At 38.1% G+C, this 24,708-nt stretch overlaps 1 long non-coding RNA gene across 1 annotated transcript in view; it reads left to right on the top strand.

Annotated features, from left to right (window-relative positions):
- Positions 1-19,998, top strand: part of LOC121069976 — a 43,432-nt gene extending 23,434 nt beyond the window's left edge. The window contains exons 2-3 of the long non-coding RNA XR_005819797.1: positions 17,717-17,845; positions 19,679-19,998. This is a non-coding gene — a long non-coding RNA (uncharacterized LOC121069976). The remainder of the gene's footprint in view (positions 1-17,716; positions 17,846-19,678) is intronic.
- Positions 19,999-24,708: the final 4,710 nt, after the last annotated feature.

Below are 24,708 nucleotides of genomic sequence, written 5' to 3'. Positions count from 1 at the left end.
ATTCCTTCCCAAATTAAGTAAAGGAGGAAAAAAACTTAAAATATTTATAATGAAAGTCTGCATATCAAGTTATAGATAACCTCAGCTATGAGCTGGAGTCAGATATCCTCATTTTTCTTGTGTAATTCTGCACATTTTGGTATGAGTCTGACACAGGTCATAGCCCTGGGTTTCTGAGCAGGAGACTGATAACACTATAAGTTGTGACTGTGGGACCAAGAGATAGAAATATCCTTTGGAGTGTGAGTAATAGACAGAAATGTTTTCTACAATGACCAAATATTATTTTTCATCAGCCCTCTAAAAAGTTTCAACCTGCCCTAATTTTCTCCATTGAATTTAATAGAACTGGATTAAACTACAGGGGAGATGAGAACATAAATTTGATTCCTTTCATTCCATGTAATATTAGGGTTTGTATTCTTTCAAGCTGTAATAACCTCTAGACTTCAGCAAAATTGAAAACCTTTAAATAGCCTTTCACAACCTTTCAGCGTAGTAATGAAGTTTTAAGTGCTCACTGGGGATTTTTAGTTCAGAAAAATCTAAGCAGCAGTAGATATTAAAATCTAATGTTTACTTCAACTCTTTTACAGCCTAATGGGTTTTTCTGACAGTGTAATTTTTAAAAGGTTGGGTTTCATTTATTAATATAGTATACTTACCCTGGAAATCTTTCTTCTTTAAGGACTCTGGTGGGAGACTTATATTTTGTTGGAGTACCTGAAAACCCAGCTAGAACAAGGAAAAAGAGAAACTTGCTAGGAACAACCAGAACAACAAGCAGGTCTTTTTTTTTTTTTTTTTTTTTTTTTTAAGAAAAAAAAAGAAGTCTCATGATTTAAACACCACAGGAGGCAAAAAACAAATTAAGGATGTAGATTCCCTGGGTGCACATAATTACAAGTATGTGAGTCACTGGATTCAGCAGAGTTGCTCATCTACCTAAAGACCTGGAGAGGATGTCTGCCTGCACGCAACTGAGAGAGAGCTAAATGGGCTTTATTTATTTATTTATTAACCTGTTGCTCAAGGGGGTAGTGGTAGGGAGAGAAAATTGCAGGGTGAATTTACACTGATTAAAGAAATGCAGTCTGTGTACACAAGCATTTCTGAGGCACAGTGTGGGACTGGAAGGATTCCGAATTTGTGTGCTGTTAAATTAGTGGAGAAAAGAGGATCTGAATTTCATTGAAACAATAACAGTATAAGTCCCAGAGGGATTATTTTCATCCCTATATCATTCTACATATGATGTTTTATAAACATATATTTTTATTATGCATACAAACTGTTATTAGTATTTGCTGGTGACATACAGTAATGTGACCGGAGCTTTGCTTCTTTTTATAATAACACATTCAGATGGCACTTAGATATCTTTTTTTTTTTTTTTTTTTTTTTTTTTTGTCTTTCATTTTCTTCTTAAATCATAAAATTAAAGTGTAAGGAAATACAGAAATAAGGACATGAGATACTGCTCTAAAATTCACGTATCTGTCAGATAAAAGTCCAGTGCTTCTAAAGCATAAATTACAGTGTATTTTCATAAAGAAAATGAACATGTGGGTGACAGAAGATTTTATTATGAATATCTCTTAAGTACATAAGTACATGCATATGAAAAGAAAGAAGTCCCAACATAGACATACGTGTAGAAACAAAACATCCCATGCTTGGTTTCCAATTTCTAACTAACCTTGACTATTGGTGTGTGCTAAACTTTAAGAGTGTGTTTATTTCTACCAGTTGAACAAAATGTTATTTGGCTGACTACCAGTGCAAAGGGCCCAAAGTCAGCTACTGAAATCCCTGTTATAGATCCTTGTTTACTCATTCAGGCCAGTGCAGGCTTCTCAGGGAAAGGAGTTTCCTGACATTTCTCTGATGCTCTGCTCTTGCTCTCAGGCTGTACTTCATGGATAAATGCAAGGAGAATCACAGATCTGTGGTAGAAAGTAAGAGCTAAAAACCATTACTGAAGAATAGGAATGACTGTGCTCAGCAACTTGCTCTTCCAGTTCCTGGAAGAGCTGAATCCAACTATTCAGCACTCCTTGCTCAATAATGGAAAAGTGTTAACATCTCTGAGGATGTCAGTTGTTGAGCAGTGAAAATGTCACAACGCTTCAATCTTCCTGACTTGAAAAGAGACTAGAGACTTTAGGCAAAGGGAAGAAGCTAAGAAGCCACAAAAGTGCTTGCAATATGGTGAGAAAAGCATGAGATGAGAGAGGGAGGGAGAGGGAGAGGAACAAAACATACACTGAAAGAGATTTGAGGGCGACGTTGCTGTTTCAGAACAGGCAGATGTATGAACACTGCAAGAAATGTTATTTCATGAAAAACTCTAGGATACTGAAATGTGGGCTTTCCCATTTCATGTGTCATGTGATGCTCAGGATTTTATACTTGTAATGACTGAGATGTTTTCAAGTTGTTGTTTGAATCCCTGCAATGGATATGGCTGGGGCTGCTGTTGCTGCTAGAGGCAAAAGTCTCTAGTCAGAATTCCTCCCCCTCTCCAGATATATGCACTGTTTTTGACCATGTGAATGTAGCTTTCTACATCATGTATGGAATTGAAATGCAGTGCCACTGGAGAGCCACTTGCCTTCAGTCATTACAGATAAAAGGTGTATTAAAATAACTTTGCCATGGAACATCTGGTAGCACACGCTGGGCAAAATCCCTCACTGGTATAACTACTGATTCTGTAAGTAATTTAAAGTGGCTCTAACAGAGAAGGCAATGTGTCAGACCCACAGAGGCTCTAAGCCCATGTCTAGTTCTAGACAAGTCAAAGTGATGTTCTGGCCTTTCTTTAGAGTTAACGCACTGGTGTTTGGTCACTGCGTTTGGAAAGTTTTCTTCTCTCCACCATGCTCCATTGGGCTCCAACCTAGTGTCCTGAGGGAGGAAAGTATGAACTTCAGGCAGACCAAAATGAAAGGACCAGCTAGCACAGCGGCAAATTAAATCACTGCTGTTGAAGATGGGTAATGGGCTTAAGAGAGAATAATCAGGGTATTCATACACATTGTAACTTTGAAAATAGCTATAATCAATAAGGAAAAAAAAAAAAGAAAAAAATATACCTCTGTGAACAGGTCACTAAACCTCTGCTTAATATGCAAATGTGAGGGCAGTAGATTAAGAAGCAATCCTGTCATACTGGCTATCTAAAGAACTGGATGCAAAATAATACTGAAAACTTCAACAGGTCCACGATTTTAAAAAATTCCCTTCTTCCTCTCTAATGTTGTTTCTCAGTCCTCTTTTTATTTGGAAAGATATAATAACATGAGAATGGACTTCAAAAGACAAGTTTCTGGTACGGTTTTTGGTAGAGTGAGATTTTGAAATTAGAAGTGTCTGAAAATATGTCAGGACTGTTATGTATGAAGGGGCATTGCCCAGAAGAGGTGGTTTACTCTTGTAGCCCCTTTTACTAAACAACACATATGAGAAGACAAAGTAAAACTGAGAAAAGATCAACTTTAAAAATAAAAATAAAAAAGTGTACTTTAACCAGTATACCCAGACATTAAAGATACTTCCAAATTTCAGGAGCTAAAACAAGAACTGAACATTTGCACGGACAATGAAAACCTACAGTTGTGTTGGATAGAATTCTCTTTTTACACAGTTCTATTAGTCAGGATTATAAAAACTGAAATTGTGGGGCATGAGCCTGTTGCCAGGGGCATGCCTCCAATCCAAAATGGAGCACTCTGTGGATATGACTATATTAACCAAGCAAGAGATGGAACACAGATATCACCCAGAATTATGCTCTCTGTTACTTCAGTCACTTGAGATCACCATGTTTACAGAGAGTTTGGGTATGTTCCCATGACACTACACTGAACTTCCTGCCCTATAAGTGACAAAAATAGATATAAACTTCTCTTGTCAGAGGTTGTCACATAGGCCTTGCACCTTTCTCTGATTTTAGAACTGCATGAAAAGATCATCTGAGAAAAGATGTCGAGATCATCCTAGTCAGTCTCTCTTCTGTAGAGCAGGAATAAAAAAAACAGTGTCTCACATACATTTGTATCTCTCTGAGACAAAAGAATAGACATTCCATGGCCTGTTTATCCATAACCATTAAAAAAAAAATCTTTTTTTGCATGAGCATTTTTTTTTTTTTGGTGCTTGCTATTTTCTCTTCTCTCAGTCTCATAAATTGACCCAGTTTGTTCAGTCTTTCATTACAGATCATTCCCATTTCTCCTTCCTCTCCGACTGATGAACAGCTACTCTTCAGTTTCTTCAAAACTTAACATGGCATGTTAGCTTGAGGTTCTTCAGCGCTGGCTGTTTATTTTGTGAGCATCTTTGTGTGCTTCTTGACCTCTCATATCAGCACTTTTGAAAGAACAGGGCATTGGTTATTCACATTAGTAACACGGTATGCTGTTTAAGATTTTAGGCTCTGTTCTGACATCCAGTAGGCTAATGGAAATATCAGAGAACAGCAGACTCAGGTGCAATACAGTGCAGAACCCTGATTGATATAGTCCTCTGTTTGATAACGAACCACTGGTAGCTGCATTTAAATATGTTTTTCAACAGTTACACCCTGCCTGGAATAATTTCCCCCAGAACAGTTTTCACGGGCTTTCTTATGAGGCAGTGTCAAAAGTTTTACTGAAGAGAAGGTCTGTGACATCTACTATAGGTTCCATATCCACTAGTCATTCTCCTGTCACAGGAAGAAATTAGATTGTTTTGACGTGATTGTTCCTGACAAACCAACATTTATTGTTGCTTGTTTTCTTTTTAGGGTGTACAAATAGTCCTTTCTTTAATAGTTTGTTCCAGTGCTTTTGGGGCATTTGATATTAGGCTAGTAGCTCTCTGGCTCCTCTTGTAGAAATATTGTTTTTCTATTGTCCCATCTCAGTTTTCTAATGTCTCACTCGTCATCCATGAATTCTCAAAGATAATGGGTAAAGATTCTGACATTCCTTTAGCCAGCTCTTTGAATACTGTAATTCAGCTGATTATTTTTTAACCTTTTATTTGCCTACTTTAACCTGAGACATTACATAGAATATTTGAGTTGGAAGGGACTCACAAGGATCATCTAGTCCAGCTCCTGGGTCCTCAAAGGACCACCCAAAAAATCAGACCATGTGTCTGAGAGCATTGTCTAAACGCTTCTTGAACTCTGGCAGGCTCTGTGCCATGACCACTTTCCTGAGGAGTCTGTTCCAGTGCGCGATCACCCTCTGATTGAAGAATATCCTGATATCCAGTCTGAATCTCCCCTGTTGCAGCTTCAGGTTGTTCCCTTGAGTCCTATTGCTGGTCACCAGAGAGAAGATCTCAGAGCCTGCCTCTTTGCTCCTCCTCATGAGGAAAATGTAGACTGCAATGAGATCTTCCTTCAATCTCCACATCTCCAGGTTGAACAATGCAAGTGACTTCAGCCGCTCCTTGTATGTCTTCCCCTCTAGACCCCTTACCATCTTTGTTGCCCTCCTTTGGACACTCTCTAACATCTTTATGTCTTTCTTATACAATGGTGCTCAAAACTGCACACAGTACTCAAGGTGAGGGCACAGCAGCGCAGAGTAGAGCAGGACAACCCCTTCCCTTGACCGACTAGCAATGCCGTTTTTGATGTACCCCAGTGTACAGTTGGCCCTCCTGGCCTCCAAGGCACACTGCTGGCTCACATTCAGCTTGTTGTGGACCAAAATCCCCAGATCCCCTTCTGCAGGGCTCCTCTCCAGCATCTCATCCCCCATTCTGTACATATAACAAGGGCTGCCCCTTCCCAGGTGCAGAATCCAACACTTGCTCTTTTTAATCTTCATATTGTTGGTGATTGCCCAGCTCTCTAATTTATCCAGATCTCTCTGCAAGGCCTCACCACCCTCAACAGAGTCAGCAGCTTCACCCAGTTTGGTATCATCTGCAAACTTACTCAAAAAACCTTCAAGTCCTTCATGCAAATCATTTATGAAAACATTGAAGATGACTGGTCATAAAATGGAGCCCTGGGGAACCCCACTAGTGACAGGTCGCCAGCTTGATGTAACCCCATTTACAAGACTCCTCTGGGCCCAACACATCAGCCAATTGTTCACCCATCTTACTATGCTTTTATCTAACTGTGTTCTGGTCATTTTGTCCAGAAGGATACTGTGAGAGACAGTATCAAAAGCTTTATTGAAATCCAGAAAGATTATATAAACATTATCCTGCTGTTCTTGGTATTGGTGGCCATCATATTGTAGCTGGCCTCTCTAGTAAAGACAGATAGAAAAGAAGCAGTACTTCTGGTCTTCTCATCACTACCCGTTGATAATTCTTCCTTTGCAATTTGTGATCCAGCAATTTCTTTCATCTCTTTTTATTACTCATGTTCTTGAATGATTTCTAGTTATGCACCATGTCACTTCATAGTTTTATCTCATTTCATGCTTTTGTGAGTCTATCCCTATAGTCTTATGCTACTCCTGTAAGCCTGTCAGTAAACTGACATCATTTTTGCCTCCTGTATGTGTCCTGAAGTATTTCTGCTAAGTGAAAAGATTATTGTTTACTGAACTCTCTTATTCACTTTCTCCTTATTTTGATTTGCGCTTGTGTCCTTGGTACAGTCATGCTGAAGAACCGCCATCTTTCATGAACTCTTTTTCCTCTTCAGCTTCGCTCCTGGATATCTGGTCAGTCAATTTGTTGAGATTATCTTGAAGCTTACTGGTTTCTGTTTTGTTGTTCTCTCTCTATAATGATGCCCACTAAACTTGTTTTCTACATTCAAGTTTTCAAAAGATTCACACCATTAGTTAGAATCAAATCTAGAAATATTTTTTTTTCTCCTGCCAGTTTCTTTGCTATCTCTATCAAGTAGTAGTTGTCAGAGCATCTGGAGAAGAACAGGGTTCTGTTTCCTGGTACATCCAGTTTCCATTAGTTGCCTGAGTAGTTGAAATGCTTGAGTGCCGCCAGATCCTTTCATTTAAATGATCCTGCACATTGCTCGTAAGAGCATGTTCTGTCAGATCATTCAGTTTTGATAGCTTTAATAGATAACTACCACATGTATTTCCTTTTAATTATTACTTAAGAGTTCTTCAGCTACTCAAAAGCCCTCTATGTTCTGGGACCTCGGAGTAAATGAATGTCTCTTTATATTTGAAATACCTGATCCTTCACTTTTTGTCTACCTTTACTTCTCAAGCGAGTTTCATATCCTTTCATATGTTAGTTCTCGGAGTGTGATTGGACTCAGCCTCTTAGGCCAAGTAAGTACTAATTTTGATCACATGTTGTCCTGGTTTCAGCTAGGACAGAGTTAATTTTCCTCCTAGTAGCTGGCAGGGTGCTATGTTTTGGATTAGGATGAGAAGAGTGCTGATAACATGCTGATGTTTTAATTGTTGTAGAGCAGTGCTTACACCAAGCCAAGGACTTTTCAGCTTCTCGCTCTGTCCTGCTAGCGAGCAGGCTAGGGATGCAGCAGGAGCTGGGAGGGGACAGACCCAGGACAGCTGACCCAAACTGGCCAAAGAGGTATTCCATACCATCTGACGTCATGCTGAACAATATATAGGGGTGGGGAGGGGGCCGGCTGCTCGGGGATAGGCTGGGCATTGGTCAACGGGTGGTGAGCAATTGCATTGTGCATCACTTATTTCGTACACATTATTATTATTAATACTATTATTATTATTATTATTGTTATTATTTTCCTGTTTTAATAAACTGTCTTCATCTCAACTCACAGACTTCACTTTCCTGTTTCTCTACCCCATCCCAGAGAGGGAGGGGGAAGGGTGAGCGAACGGCTGTGTGGTGTTTAGCTGCCAGCCGGGCTAAACCACAACACATGTGAAGACTTCAAGCTTCTCTTGTTTCTCTCACAAACCTCATGTATTAGTACGCAGATGTCTAAGATAATCACTGAATTTGATCCATTATTCTCTTCTTTTTCTCATCTCTGATCCCATTTTGAAAAGGTCCCTTCCTACAAAATGGCAGGGCCTGACCAGATAACTCCTGCTAGTACGTATCCATGGTGGCTTGCTTGTTTTGTCACTTCTCCCTCTCAGTCCTGAGGCCTACTTACGTAGTCTTTACCAGCTCATGTGAAAAATTGACCTCTGGTGGATTAGAAGGGCTACTGGTGTGATCCATTTAGAACGTTTCTGTATCTCCTGTACTTCCATATACTTTGGAGCTGAAGTTCCAGAAAATGGCAGGGGAGACCTCTCTTGGTTCTTTCTGCATCTCTATGAGCTGGAGCTTAATGGCTCCACAGGTGATACGTCTGCAAATGCCCATCTATTTCACTTGTCTTTAAGTACAAACCTGAGAAGTTTAGATGTGTTTTATTTATAAGCATAGACCAGGGAGAGAACTGCAGAAGGTAGTTAGTCAGGAGGAAACATCTTCTCTGCAGCTGCATTGTATGTGCACAGAATTTTGCTTCTGTGTTAACCTTTCAAAAGAGGTCATTACTTGTGGAAGATATAGTGGAAATCACAAAGCTGGAAATCACAACATGTTCTTAAGCCTGCAATGCAACTCACAACTTTATTTTCCTCATAATATCCCTTTTCTGTGGATATTTTTGAGAATTTTATTCCAGAAAGAATATGTAGCCCCAGCAAGCACTGCACTTTAGACAAAACTGTGTTGTAAACTGGGCTTTGACCATTTGACCATTGGCCAGTGGTATAGCATTCACGCTTTTACGTTCTCCAATCTTCAACCCACGTATAGCAATGAAAGAAATGTGTCTCCAGCATAGTGTAAGTCAACATGCTTATTTTTAGATTTTTTGTGTCTTATGTCTTTGTTTTCATAGCAATTTTAATTCCTACAAAAACACATTTGTGGATAGTGTTTTCCCCTGCTTGCTCTTCAGGAGATGGTGACTATTTCCAGGTAGGTATAAAGGACATATAGCAAAACCATCAACTTGAAAAATTGGGGAACATCAAAGTACAAAAATCAATGACTTGAAAACTGGACATCTTGCCATATGGCTTGTGTGTCCCCTGGGGATGCAAATGGGAAATGCCTGGCCCTAGATGTACCCAAAGAGGTACCTGCCCTTGGGCTGCACAGCTAGAGTCAGGTTCCTCTCCACATGCTTGGTCCTCCCTGGACTACCAGGCAGCAAGGTGGGAGAGGAAGAGGTAGAGATGGAGGTAGAGGTTCTCTCTCACCCAAGTACCTTGTGGTGAGAATACTTGCCTTGTGCTGGAGGGTTTCCATATGTCAGCAGAGAAAGGAGAGGAATCCAAGAGTCTCGCTTCTCTCACTGAATTTTTAACCAAGAGGCATATCTCCTTCACCTCTTCTCTAGTTTTAAACTTGAGAGTTTTAAACTTCAAAACTCCTCCTCTCCTCTCCTCTCCTCTCCTCTCCTCTCCTCTCCTCTCCTCTCCTCTCCTCTCCTCTCCTCTCCTCTCCTCTCCTCTCCTCTCCTCTCCTCTCCTCTCCTCTCCTCTCCTCTCATTTTTTTTTTTTGGAAGTTATGTGACTTCTGTAAAAGAACTGATTTTTCTTTCAGATGGTGAGGAGTATAGTCAAGTGCTGGAACTGGGTGGGCATGAAACTGCTGCTACTGCTCCTCTTTTTGTTTTATTTTCCTGCTGTTAGAAATTTATTTTTAAAATTGTGCATAAGTGCATCTCACATGCTACTGTGAAAGACTGAGTTAGTTAAGAGCTACATGATCTGGTTCTATATTATAGACTGGACAAATAAGGGGAAATTCCAGAACTGGGGGTGGTGGTGGGAGAAGCTGAATAACAGGCAGTAAATGTTGGCAAATCCTATACATTTTAAATTAAAAAATGATCTTTTTAAGCTCTTTTCTTTTGGCACTGCATTGTGTTGAACTGTTCTGATGGACTGGACTACAAAGCCATGGGGAAATTCTTTAAAGGTCTGGCACAATCTGGGGCCTTGGTGTGCTTTGATGAATTTAATCGTATAGAGCTGGAGGTAATTGTAGTACCAGTTTCTTAGCAAAGTTGGTATTCAATGAAAGTGACAAGCTTGACAACTTCATTAACAGTACTGACATTAAACAACATTGACAGAAGCTTACTGTTAAATGAAAAAAAATACAATTTTAGTACATTTTAATCAAACTCAACTGGTTGTCTATGTCAAATCTGTCCTTGTGATTTTTTTATGGTTTCCGCATTCTCTACTGTAAATGTAGCCAGAGAAATATTGCTGTTGCAACCTTCTGAGCACAGTAACAGAAGGAGGTTTGTGGGGAGACATTGCATTTTGTTCGTGATAGATTAGCTGCAAGATCTCTCTGCTCTGGTATGCAACCTGTCACTCACAGTGTTTTGAAAGACAGGAGTTAACTTTCATCTGCAGAAAGCTCACAGCCAGGGAAAGAGAACTGCTTTAATACCACATTTAATACCTTGATGGGGTGGGGGGACAACAACAACAACAGCAAAAAAAAAAAAATACTTCAGAGAGGCATCTGCAACAAACAAGAGCTTTGTTTTTTTGTTTGTTCATTTTTTTGTTTTGTTTATTTGCTTGTTGGTTTTGTTTGGTTGTTTTGTTGTGATTTTTTTTTTTCATTATTCAGAATAGGATTTAAGAAGGCAATTTACTACACTTGTACAAAATATAATTAAATGCCCATATAGGGAAATACTGTGTAACCTATCTTGTTGTATAAACTAAGGTGATCTGATTGATTTTTTACACTTCCTACATTTTTCTGCCTTTTTTTTTTAAGTCTCAGCTACTCAGAACCCTTGGTAGAAAGTACTGACACTGAATTATGTTATAAATGTTCTTTTAAACTTGTGCTTCTGAGCTAACAGAGAAACAAGCTTTAGAAATACAATACGATCGCTGTATTCTCCATTATATTGTATTAGACTGTTAAAGATACATAGCTATTTTTGGAAGATGCTATGGCTTTAGCATTTTCATTCATTTTGCGGGTTATCATTTAATGCATAGGGAATTTTCCAAAGCATTGGGCAATTTATTAGCTTAAGGTTGTGATGGATTTTTGGTTTCATTACACTTAGTAGCACATTAAAACATCAATTTAAAGTTTAAAAACAAAAGTATTAATGTTTTCAAACTGAAAGAGCCTGCACTTCCTTCAGTGCTTATTGTAGCTGTTCAGCAAATGTTGACCCTTCAGACACCAGTATCTGAGCAGGTGCAGGTCTTGGAAGATATGTCTGGACTCAACCTCCATTATGTTTATTATCAGCAATTTGGGTGGGCTGGTGGAGTGAAGCTGTCAAAAAAATCCAAAAGTAACAGTAACATAATGATTTTGCTAGGATGGGCAAAATTATGAGATTGTTTCTCCTTTATTGCTGTTTGCTCCTCTGCTAGAAGTAAAAAGGTTTTTCTCACTGGACTGCAGTACCATGAAGAGCAACTGTGCCTGCACGGGTTCTGTTTCAAAAAAAAGGCAGCATGCTCTCCTTTTTGTATTACGGTGAAGCATATACCTAGTAAATGCCTGACCGAAATCTTTTTTGCCTTTGTGCAGTTTTTCCCTTTGCCCAGTGACAGGAGATCCCTCAAGACCAGCACTAAGCTCTTCTTCATTAGAACCCAGTTTTCAATTTAAATTTTAATTGGAATGGATGACTCAAATACTTACCATTTGCTGTAATTTCTTCATGCAGTTCATCAACAACACAAAGAATTTTTTTTTTTTTTTTAAAGCCAGGTTCCTTTTCTCTGAAAGTTTTATTTCTGGTAATTAAAATTATTTTAGATCATTCCATACAGTTTCATTTTTAATAGGATTCATTCTTGTAAAAGGATTTTTTTTTTTTTCCATTCTTTGAATGTAATGCCACCTAGATGAGTGGATTCTCACACTGTTAGGGTTAGGGTGCAGCTAGGGTTAGGGTTATACTGCATTCATATACAGTCCTAAATGTACTTTTTAACAGTTTCATGATCCATTACAATATGTTATACTAGGTCATATTTATGTATTATCATATACTGGAAGTAATTGTGTATAGTTGATGAAAATAACCTGGAGGACTACACCTCTCCAGTGTTTACTTGTCTTTTTCCTCTGAGGCCTAGACAGAATTTGAGATATTTTCACATTGGAAAATAGAATATTAGGAGATGTATACAGTAATTTCTGGTCCTCAAACTGTTGAAGAAATGTATTGCCAAAGAAAAGAGTGTCATATAAACAGCAAAGGACTTTATCTAATCAAAACACGATATACTTGATTAAAGCCTTTTGCATCATCTGGCACCCTGACTCTGCCATAGCTGGGGTGAGCTGGTACAGTCAAGCTTTGGTAGAGACCAGCTAGGAGCTTGAGTGGTCTGATACAATTTGAAGCCTTGTATAGTATATTTAAGATCAGTGCCTGGAAATCCATCAGAGGCCAGTAGATATCTTCTTCTAGTTCAGGTTTCTGGTCAATCCCCACAATCATTCCCAGTCACCGCTCATTATCTATGTAATTGCCCAGCAGTAAGATAGTTAGCTCTGTGTCAGAACGCCAACATCAGAGCTGTGAGTCAGGAAAGGCTTTGGGGTTTCTGATGCTTTTTTATCTCTTAAAATGAGCTCAGATCTAACACAGCTCCCAGCCTGTAGACTTCAATTGAAAAAAAAAAATCATCTTTACAACATGTCCAGTTGCTTCCCTCAGCCCAGTACCATGGCATTGATTTCATCTGCACAAGCTTGGCCAAGCAACTGTCATCCTCTCTTGAATCAAGAAATTCACCAAGTTATGAATTCCTCTGCAACTGTCGGAATGGATGAGATAAAAACAGGGAGATCATAAAAGTCCTGTAGGGAGAACCATTGGGAATTCCAATGGGAATTTCACCATTAAAGTAAATAGATCCAAAATTTTGCCTCATCATCGTTAATTGCTCTTCAAAAGCCCTAATACCATCATTCTTAATTTTGTATGAGTATTTCCACAAGAACATTCAGAATACACAGTGGGGTTTGTGCAATTCTTAAATATTTTTGAAGTTACACACTTGAAAATTTTCTTAATGACACTGTAGGAATGAAATAAATGGAAGAAATGGGAAATAAGATATTCTTTATAATTCTGACTATAAAAATATAAGAGACTGTAAGTTCACCACTAGCCTGTTGTGGGGCCTGAGACTGTGTCACAGGGGTAAGTAGTTACAAGAATTTCAGACTGTAGAGGAATCTAGCCACTAAGCCACTGTATCAGAGCAGGTATTACATTATTATGGATTGCACAATTCAAATAAGTTCAGAATTTCTTTCATTTCATAAAAAGATGTTATGCTTCTTCTGCATGCTTAAGGAAAGTACGTTTTGACACAGCTATAATCACAGGAAAAGTAATATTCTAACAGGAAAATGGGATAGGACATTATTAAACTAGTAGCCGGCAAAAGAAGTGAACTAATTTTTTCTGCAGGTGCATACCACAAACTAGAGATAAAGACAGTGATGTAATTTCTGTAATAAATATTCTCAAATAAAGAAATCCAACCTTTTGCTTTGTAAACCCAAGAATATTTGTTATTCATAATGAACTGATTAGATTACTAATCTCAGCTATTTTTCCATTTCTTCTCTCTTTTTTTTTTTTTTTTCATAGAATCATAGAATATCCCAAGTTGGAAGGGACCCACAAGGATCATCAAGTCCAACTCCTGGCTCCACATAGGTCTACCCAAAAATTCAGACCACGTGACTAAGTGCACAGTCCGAATGCTTCTTAAATTCTGACAGGCTTGGTGCCGTGACTACATCCCTGGGGAGCCTGTTCCAGTGCACGACAACCCTCTCAGCGAAGAACTTCTTCCTGATGTCCACCCTGAACCTCCCCTGTTGCAGCTTGACACCATTTCCTTGGGTCCTATCACTGCTCACTAAAGAGAATAGATCAGCACCTGCCCCTCCACTCCCTCTCATGAGGAAGCTGTAGACTGCGATGAGGTCTCCCCTCAGCTTCCTCTTTTCCAGGCTGAACAAACCGAGTGACCTCAGCCGCTCCTCATGCGTCTTCCCCTTTAGGCCCTTCACCATCTTTGTAGCCCTTATCTGGACACTCTCTAGTAATTTCATATCTTTTTTGTACTGTGGTGCCCGAAACTGCACACAGTACTCGAGGTGAGGTTGCACCAGTGCAGAGTAGAGCAAAGAGTAGAGTTTTTTGGTTGGTTTGTTTGTTTGTTTGTTTTGGTTTGGTTGGTTGGTTTTGTTTGTTTGCTTTTTTTGTTGTTGTTTTTGCAATGCCTATTCCATGTTTGAAGACATGGAATGTTTAGTTAGGAGGGAGCTGTAGAGAAATAAACAATATAGTCTTAGAGATACAGAATAATTTATACAGTATTTATTTGTCATTCTCCTCCTGGGGCTGCCATTGGGTGCCAGTGACCCAGGTGCCCTGCTTGGACATGATGGGGCAGAAGGCATTGCCTCAGGCCCTGTGATATCTATGAAGACAGCACTCCTGGCTGAATCTGGTTTTCCCCAGATGATCAGAAGAAATAGAGGATGTGTGTGAAAGCTGTTTCAGATGCACTTTGGGTAAGCTTATGCAAAACAGGTCATGTTATGAAGTGTTTTTGAAGACGCTGGCATCTTCAAAATGGATATGAATTGGATATCCATTGGATGAATATCAATGCAAGACTTTCATCAGCCCATTGTTGAGTTAGTGGTTTGTTTCAAGATATCTAATAACTGCTTTGATACTGGCATTTATAAATAATAGAAATTGGTGGAATTATCCTAAAGAAGGGTTTAACTCCCAATTCACATCAGGTAGAAGAGAAAATAAGTCCCTTTTCTTTGCTTCACCACACCTGCTTGATTTGATCTCCAGCATGTGTTTTCCCTCATTGGCAGGTTTTGTGTCCTAATGTCCAGCACCCTTCTCTACCCAGCTTCATAGCCTTACCTGTCCTTTCTCTGCCTCTGATTACAGCCCAGTTTGGTTCCTGCATTATCCTGGAGAAGCTGAAGTATGCACACAGGTTCAGATTTAACACTGTCTTCATAGCTACATGCTTTGCTCTGGGACAATGATAAGAATGTTAATAAGAAATCTGAGAATCCTCAAAAGATGCCATTAGGGCATCCTCCACATCCAAGGAAAAGCACAGATTCAGCCTTGATACAGCCTCACCTTCCAGCTGTGACCTATGTTGCATGCAAAGACTTTTGTATTACAAGGTCATCTCTTTTAGAAACATTAATATTTGAAAGCATTATTGTTGTGTACTGGGAGATGTTCATTTCCAGCCTGTGTCTTCCAAACCCAAATCAACAACAGTAATGCAGACTGTATTTCTTTTTCTTTGCTGAGGCAGAAGTAAGGGAAGATCCATTCCTGCTCTCAGATGTGATGTCCTGATTTGCAACCAGTTCCCTCCAGCAGCATCCCCAGCTTTTCATCCATCCTGAAAAGATGTGGTACCCTTCAACCACAGGAAATTACTAATTGAATGGCTACAGTTGAGCAGGCAGAGAGCAAAAGAAATCTTACTCCATACCCGTACACTGCCCAACATTTGTCTTGTATATTTGTACATAGATTCTTTCAAAAATATTCTTTTTCCACCAGTCAAACATCTTCTGGTGTGTATCTCTGTATGCTAATGATGGTAGTCTAATATTGTCAGTTTTGCACTACTTATGGTAACTTGCCAGGCTGCTTGATTTTCTCTGCAGATTTGTCATTCTCTTGTGCAAGGTATCACTTTACTATTATTATTTATTTACTTATTTATTTATTTAATATTTTTTAATGTATGTGTGTTTACACAGCTGCCTTGAAAGCAGTATGTGATCATTCTTTCCCTAAAAATGCAGGGAACAGATGACTTTTTCTATTTGTTTTCCAAATGTCTCTTTAAAACTTCAGCTCACTTCTAACCACTGAAACCTTCATGATTAGGTTTTGCTGTTTACTTAATAAATAAGCAAACTTGTAAACTCATTTTTCTTGTTTTAACATTTTTAATATCCTTTCTTGGAAATCTTCAGAAGACTCTAGATAATTAGTTTAAATGCTGCAAATCCTATTTTTTCAGTGGGCTGTTTTGATCTTCATGACTATGGGACTATTTGTAGGCTTTGTTCAAAAAATTAAGCATGAAAACATTAATTTTATCCTTTAAAAATAGTTACACTTAAAAATAATCATTTGCTATACTCTCCTAAGGATCTCATGCAATGTACCTCTTACTTTCTTTTATATCAAATGTGTTCAAGTTAGGAAACTGAGCACTATGACCATCTTAAAATCTAATATCATCTTAAGACAGATTTAGGCTTTTTCCTGCTACTTAAAATTTTATGAGGTGCAAAGACTGTGCCCTGTAAATGTGTGCCAGCTCCTTTGCTTACAACGCAGAAGGCAAAAGAGGATTGAGATCATTCTTCCAAAGCTATGTACCAGCTCTGCAGTACAAGTCTTGGTAAAAATGCATTTAACATTTACAAAATGAAGCAACTTGAAATCCTGACCTCAGAGCAGTCAAAGAAAGCCTGGTCATTAATTTAGAAGGCATTGTGTGATCTTTTGCTAATTTAACAATGTGTGTTGGCATGTGACTAATGAAAGGAACTACACAAAGTGGTTTATTTGACTGGGGCTTGAATTGTTGCAGATTTAAAAAAAAAAAAAAAAAAAAGCTTTTGAATTCATATTTTCCTTATGACTACATTCCTATGAAACAACGACACTTTATTGGATAGTTGTTTTGTTTAGGAGAATGGTCTTATTTTTAAGTGAACAATTCACATGTCAGACTGGCACTTTCTTCGTGGACATATTGCCAAATTTATATTGAAAACCTTGTTAAAATCTATTCTTCCCTTGATATAGTTTTTCATATTTATTTTATGTGAAAAGAATAGGTAGTCTGAATAGCCTAAAGATGATATTGAAGCAGAATTGTTCATTACCCTGGCCATTTTAGATCTAACTGCGCACTAATTTTTCAAAGCTTTTGATTATTTGTCATTAAACTTATTATATTTCACTCAGGTAATGGCACCAATATGTTTATAGCACGCAAAAGACTCAGTTGCATTTCACCAATGTATTTGACTGTGCTGGTATTTATTCCAAGTATGTAAGTTTCCAAAATTGATAACCACATATCTGTGTATATATTTCATCCTGATAAAAGGTTGCAGTGTTTTCAATACATCCCATATTTTGTTTCTTCTTGCAGATGATGTTCAGAGAATTTTTTAACTAAGGGCTCAAGATGATGTTTTTCTGCTTATTTGTTTATCTGGTTAAAAGAACAGTTAGGATGTTACTCTTAAGTGTACTGCCCTGTTTCTTTGAAAGTGAAAGAGAAACAGGCTTCTAGTTGCCTCAAACATTGAAAGGATTTCTTCTGAAAAGGTGGATTCTTCTGTTGGAATTTTATATTTCCTTATCTTCAGTAGGGCCAGACTTGAAAGGACTGAAAGAGGTTCCCATTGATTTTTCTGAGGGTCCCTAATCAAGTATCCAAGAAAGAAATTTGACCCCAAAGAGGGATTTCTAGGGCAAGTGGGATTTGTCTGGGCAGGTTGCTTCTGAAGGAAGAAAGCTGTATTCTTTCCTTTCTTGAAAGGCAATTGATGAAAGAAACATAAGGAATGGCTCGGCAAAAAGAAACAAAAAGCTTCTAAACTGCAGGTAGAAACAATATGTCTTTTGATAAAGCTAATGTTGCTTTGTGTTAAAAGCAGAGTTCAGATCGCCAGGAGTTACACTCTTTGTGCAATGATTTCCTACCTCACGCCATCAAAGGCTCACAAGCGCTGTGCTGAATAAACTACCACTCAAAAAGAAAACCAGGAAAAAGAATAACCCTGAAGGTAAGAGATGATGAACAGGTGCTGTCTTTTATAGGGAATGTGATGCAGATGTCGCACAGCATGGTGATGGGGGCAGAGATATCATGGGAGGCATGTTTCAGCCATGTCAGTGTCATGCCTCAGAGCAGGAGCATAGCACTCCTTGGAAACACTGCTCTGGTTCTCAACAACAACCACCAACTAACCAACCAACCAAACAAAAAAAGAACAAAACCATGATTATCTCAGAGACAGGACAAAAGAAGAGTTTGGAGGTGGACTTTTGTGCCGAAGGAGGAACCATACCCAGCCTGGAGCAGCCTCTGAGGCAGCTGTCCTCCAAGCACGAGGCTGAGCCTCCAGGTGGGAAGGCTTCAGGGGTGATACCCCGCCCTGTCCGGTGCTATCCCCATGCTATGCAGACAGTCACTGCCAATGGCACAGGGCAGAGAAAAGACATCCTGAGGGCTGCAGGTGGAAAGGGTAATGTTGTTGCACTGGAGTCTGAAGAGACATATCTATAGAGATGCCCATACCTCAAGTAATCAGGTATCTGTTTCCTTTTTTTTTTTTTTTTTTTTTATGGTCACATCCACATCCTGTTTTTGTTTTTGTTTTTGTTTTTTCTTCTTCTTTTTCCTTCCTTCCTTCCTTCCTTCCTTCCTTCCTTCCTTCCTTCCTTCCTTCCTTCCTTCCTCTCTTTCTTACTTTTCCTTCCTTCCTTCCTTCCTTCCTTTCTCTCTTTCTTACTTTTCCTTCCTTCCTTCCTTCCTTCCTTCCTTCCTTCCTTCCTTCCTTCCTTCCTTCCTCTCTCTCTCTCTCTCTCTCTCTCTCTCTCCACATTCTTACCCACAATAATTTGTGATGTTGAATCTACAAAACAAAATTCCAAACTTCTGAGTAAAATTTCTATTCTCTACCCTGGCTTTGTCGAACTGAATTTCAAGCCAATCATTTATGTCAATTTTGTTTCTAAGAAATAAGTTATATTTAACATGCTCATATTAAAAAGGGGCTGTTTATCTATGTTCTTTTTAATACAACATGGGGAAAGTGATTAAAAGTCAAAATAAAATGGAATATTTATTATTTTGCCCATCTGTTACTTTTTTTTTTTTTATTTCTCCCAACTCTGGACACAGTGGAAAAGAGATTGCATTAATTAATTCAAGCAATTCTGTGTTGTACTATCCAAACATGATGTCTAATATTTGCAGCCTACTTTAGATCTTAAATAAGTGAAGGGAAATTATACAGATATTTTTGAACAGGTGTAGTGATAACTTAGTGGATGATGAAGGTAAAAAGGTGAGGGGAGTGTTTTGTTATTTTTTTTTTCCTGGTATAATTGCATTCACACATACACACACACATACACAAATAATCACTGAAATTCTTCCTTGCTATGCGCAGTTAAGTTGGAAACATGTTCCCTGTACTTTTTACTCTACCCTGTATGACAACACCATATCTTTGATATTAGATTTCCAGTAGGCAACCTTTTTGCTTTGATGAAACATATTTGAGAGGTGGGTTCAAAGTAGAGACTATGCTAGCCTGACTGTCATAAAATGGGATTTTTAAAAGAAACAAGAATGCAAGCTACTTGCTCTCTAGGCATAGAGAAGGTTTTCTATCATGTCAAAGCCTGAAGATTTCATGTTTATACCAACCAGAAATTATTTTCACATTAACTATGTCTTTTTTTCCAGGCTATATTGTTTTATTATGTTTCATATTTTATGTTATGTTATGTTATGTCATGTTATGTTATGTGTTATTTTATTTTATTATTTTTATTTATTTATTATTTTATTTTATTATTTCATTTTATTTCTTACTGGCTTATTCCAGAGCTGTGTCCAGCAGCCCAGTACACAGAACAAGACACGTCATCACTTCTCCCCATATGTCACAGTCACTCTCTAAGATGGAAAAACACAAGGATTCCCAATGGTCCAGCAGGATGTCAGGATGGTCTGTTGGTGAGAGAGTCCGCAGAGCTCTAGTTTCTACTGTAAGAAAAGCCACCATTTCATTACATGGCTTGTAGCAACTCAAACGGCTTTTCTTTTTAGCAGTCAACCTTGCTGTTAAATTGTGGAAGAACAAAACCTTGTGGAAAGACATCTAAGCTGACTTTTTTTTTTCTGGTAAATAAACTTTCTAAAGCAGTTTCCTTGAGGTTTTTCATTATATTCAAGAGGGATTTATCAAGCTTTTTCCTGTTTCTTTGTGTTATCTTAGAGACTCCAGCTAGTCAAACTTTTTAACAGATAGCCAAGTAGCTTAGCTGTGTGGGTGCTGAGGGGGAGTGGGCTACAGAGGCTGCAAACACCAACAGTTTTGCTGAGGTAGTTTCATGGCCCTCTAACACAAAGCAAAGGCAATACCAACTCTTGATTAAAAAGAAATTCACTTATTTAACATTCTTACTTTTAATATCAATTCAGCATTCAAACAGCAAGTGTGAAAGCACATGCAATATTACTTGTCTTGCTGGTATACATTAAGCCCTTGAATGTATTTGAATTCGGAGCTGAAGTTTGACCTAATTTAAAGTTTTCCAATATTATAATTTTAACTTAGATATATTCCAATGGATGGTGTTATATCAGATATTAAAATGAATTTCAGATTCTTAGTCCTTGTCACAGGATCCATCTTCGCAACCTGTGGGTGACAAGAGTAAGATCCATCCTCATTGTCACTGGAAATCTGAAAGTTAATTTCCAGGCACAGGCTTGTTTTGTCAGGATGATTTAAGATCATATACAGAAAAATAATCTCTCATTGAGGAGAATTAAGCTTTGGTCAGAGATGAGACTTTCACGGGATGGCAGGATATGGTCAGAGCAGCTGCCCACATGGCCCCATGTACAGGGCTGGCCTGACTGGGTGGGGAGGCACTGTGGGGTGCCCCAAACACCCACAAACAGGCCGGGGCAGTGTGGGTACCACCGCCTCTTGGTCTTGTTCACTGGAGAATTTTCTCTGGGGAAATATACACAAGGCTTTCTGGGAGGAGAACTATCCTGGCAACTCTCTGGGTAAAAGATGTGCCTCGTACATAAGACAAACTCTGAGCTGGGATTTCAACTACATGGAAACAAGCTGTGATCTCCACACATCAGAAACTACGTTTCAGTGGGAGGCTTTACCAGACAAAGTCAGCATGGTCCAGTGTGGTAGGCACTACAGCTCTTTAAATAAAATTTGTTTTAAAAGGCTCTTGCTGGAAATGAGAAATTATATATCCTAAATGGGCTTTTAAACTAAGGAAATAAAAGACTCAGTGCTTCATTGCTGGATTTGGAAACTATCCAAGGAAGGTTTTTAAAGTTTGTGTTCTGTTTACAGTGTGTTCTCACTCATAGTATCAGATAAAATGTTATATTTTCTTACTTTAAGAGTTATTAATGAGAAAGTTCAACAAACAGCCTAACACTGGAATTTACAAAAAGAAAAATATTCAGGAGGATATAGAATGCAGTTTTATCCAAGATACTGTAGCTCACCAAAGTATAAACATTCAATTTTCTTTATTTTTATCATCAATGTAAATTCATGAGGATCACACCAACTTTGAATTCGGTTCATTTTATCTTGCCTTTTTTTAAGACAAGAAAATGAGAACAAAGCCATTAATATTTCAGGTTCATGTTTTCCCCCATTTATAGTGACATACCAGGAGACTCATAAGGACTGGAAACAAATGTCTGCAAAAAATGTCGTGTTCTTTTTCTTTTAAGCAGGCAGTTGTACAATCAGAGTTGACTTTTTACTTCAATTGGTGTATAAAAAAAATCTATAAAACGTTCAAGATTCTATCCTAAAATCAATCAAGCATCTTTCTGACATGAAACCGCCCAGTTCAGATCCACCTTAAGCACTTAAGCAGTAAATGATAAAGCAGGAGCAATTTCACTCTCTTGTCATAGTTTAAAAAAAAAAAAAAAAAAAAAAGAACTCTGTGCAATAAGATTTTAGCACGTTTTCTGAAGGTGTAATCCAACCAGAGGAGCAATTTTGCCAAACTTGAGGTTTTTTTTTTTTTTTTTTTTAAATAGAAACATTATTTTTTATTTGAAAAAACATAAGAGATGAAAGTGGTGATGGAAAGGGATTGTCCCTTACAGTTGTAGCTTTACTGGATTCATGAAGCCTTCTAAGATCCAAATGCATCATTTGAACATCTATTCAAAAGCTGCTGCCAAGTGGCCAACCACTAACACATCAACATCCAGACTAGGATGGCAGGGGGTTCTCTGTCCAGGCTGGCAGGTGAACAAATACGAGGTTCAGGCAAGACATTACCCAAAGGATTTCTGTTACGTAAGGCTTTCTGTAACCTCGAGTGCATTCATAATAATTTGTGTGTGGTTAAGGAATCTCTTTGCTGAGCATGTATTCCTTATTTGGAAGCATGGGAAGTATCTGATATCTGTGTCAAATAGATCCTTTTTTTGGTGTCTATTGTAATTACATTTACAAACACCTTGATTGGCTGATGGTGTTAGTTGGGCCAGATTTGGAAAGGTGTAACTTTTCAGCTAGGGACATCAAAAGCATTATCAGTAAAAGTGGCCAGAGGACATTTTTGATGTGGTGGCTATTCAAATCCTTATAGATTTTTAAGGTGAGACTTTGCATTAAGGCTCTATTTATAAACAGATTACAAAAGATTAATTACTTTTCTTTTTTTTTTTTTTTTTTTTCCCCCCAAGTGCTTAACTAGCTCTTATGACATACCTCCTGTCAGGTTACTTACTCCTCCCTCCAAATATTGATTCTGTTGGTGTCCTTGTGACCATTTGTACTTTGTAGCTGCCTTTTTCTTTACCTCATAAACATGTATGGCACTTGATGCTCCTGCAGCAAGTACACTGAATCATTAAACTGCCATGTAATCCCTTTCAACCTGTGCATAAAAATGGAACTGGGATGGACTCTCAGTGCACTGAGCCTCTGAGATTCACCTCAAAGTATTCTATTGGAATAATAGAATTATGAACCAAATTTAACTGGTATGTACTAAAACAATAAAAATGTAACAAATATAACTAATCTTGTCTGGTTTTATCAGGAACATTGTGAATGAAGGCAACATACATACAAGTGTAAATAAAGGAACCCCTCCCAAATGCTATATAAATCATGTGTTCTGTGAAATGGTCTGTAACTTCTCCATATGCCAAAAAAAAAAAAAAAAAAAAAAAATTGTCTAGTTAACTAGACAGCAATTCTGGAGCATAAAAAGGGTATATTTCAAAATTCAACTTGAAACAATGGCTGTTGCTCTGTTGCTCACTTTTGAACTGAGGACAAGAAAGAATAATCTAGTAGTTAACTGGGCTTGAAGGATGAGATCTTTTTTCCAGTATTGCACTTTATGTAAATCTCCAAGGCCAGGATATGTCTCACCTGACTCTGATCCAATATTAAGATATTTTCCTTTGAGCTGACAACTTCGCACTGCCCTGGCGGAGGAGGTGGAGGAGGGGGTGCTTCCAGAGGGTTATTGAGGAGGTGAGCCTGGGGTGACATCTGACTTTCGATACTCAAATTAGGGCAGACAAACACTGTGCTTTGTTCGTCTGACTCACAAGATAATGGCACAAAGAGGCTGTGCAGTAAATGCGTTTAATACACAGAGGTACTCAGGAAGTCTGCTGCTGGAGGCTATATCAGTATCTGAAATAGACACACAGGCAGATTTTGCCAGGACATTCCAAGACAGGAGAGCACTTTCAGGGGTTCTGGGGTTTGCTTTGGTTTATTTTTAGGGTCTATTTGTTCAAAGTATAAGTGAGGATTTAATGGAGTGGGAAATTGGGAGAATACATTTCCTTTGGTAAAATAATTAACATTACTTTTATTAATGTTAAATAATTAATGTTACTTTAATGTTAAGTGGGAGGAAAGAAATCTATTGCTCATGCCCTGATTATGAATTAACCACTTTTGTGGGAACTTTAAGGAAAGATTGATGTTCTCAATTTTGTTAACTATGTAAGTCTGAAGCTGCTGAGTTGCTGTGAGCTAGCTCACCTGGAAGTGGGGAAAAAGAATTGGTGACACTGGATCGAACTGATGTGGTTGTTCTTTATTATTCACATACCTGATCAATTCACAAAGTTCCCACCCCACAGTCAAGGAAAAGTCCTCTTACAATAGATCTTAGGAGATTTATAATAATGCAAAGCAAACTGCAGTATTTACAGAAAGCTAGACATTTTATTTTAGATAAATATGAAATAGAAAGTATAGAAAACATTTTGGTTTGTAAACATTGATTTAATTTTTGCATCTATGTTTTATTATCATTTCTGATATTCTTTTACAAGTGTTCACGGTGAAGCTGTTCCAAGAAAAAGCTTTTTATCATTTAGAACTTTTTTCTTCTTGATTTGTATAGTAAGAGGCATAGTTACTTGTATTGAACATGAGCGTCCATAGCAATAGATTTTAATTTCATAAGGAAATTCCAAGTATCTGTAAAGAACTATAATATGATATGCTTTAAATTCTAAGGAGTGTATTCTCTAGTCTGGAGTTTAGTGGTTCTGGAAAATAAATTGATGGAAATAAATTAAAAGTTAACTGACTTTTATTTAATTTTCATGTTGCTAAGGCTTTAAATGACAGGTGTCACTTGGAATAGATCCTATTCTCCAGACCCACAATCAAAATAACCAATAAAACATATTTGCTTCAATGTTTCTCTACATGTAGAAAACAGAAACTCTCTCTTCTGCAATGTGCAACTCCTGATTCTCATGTGTTTAAGGTGCTGCTTTCCACGGTGAAAATTAAGAGGAAAAAGGAAACAATTTCTGTGTACAATGTTATTTGAGCCTGCACCAAAGAGCTGGCTGAAGCCA

The sequence above is a fragment of the Cygnus olor genome, chromosome 1 (genome assembly GCF_009769625.2).
Source record: "Cygnus olor isolate bCygOlo1 chromosome 1, bCygOlo1.pri.v2, whole genome shotgun sequence".
NCBI lineage: Eukaryota > Metazoa > Chordata > Aves > Anseriformes > Anatidae > Cygnus > Cygnus olor.
This window is presented reverse-complemented; position numbering and strand designations above follow the sequence as displayed.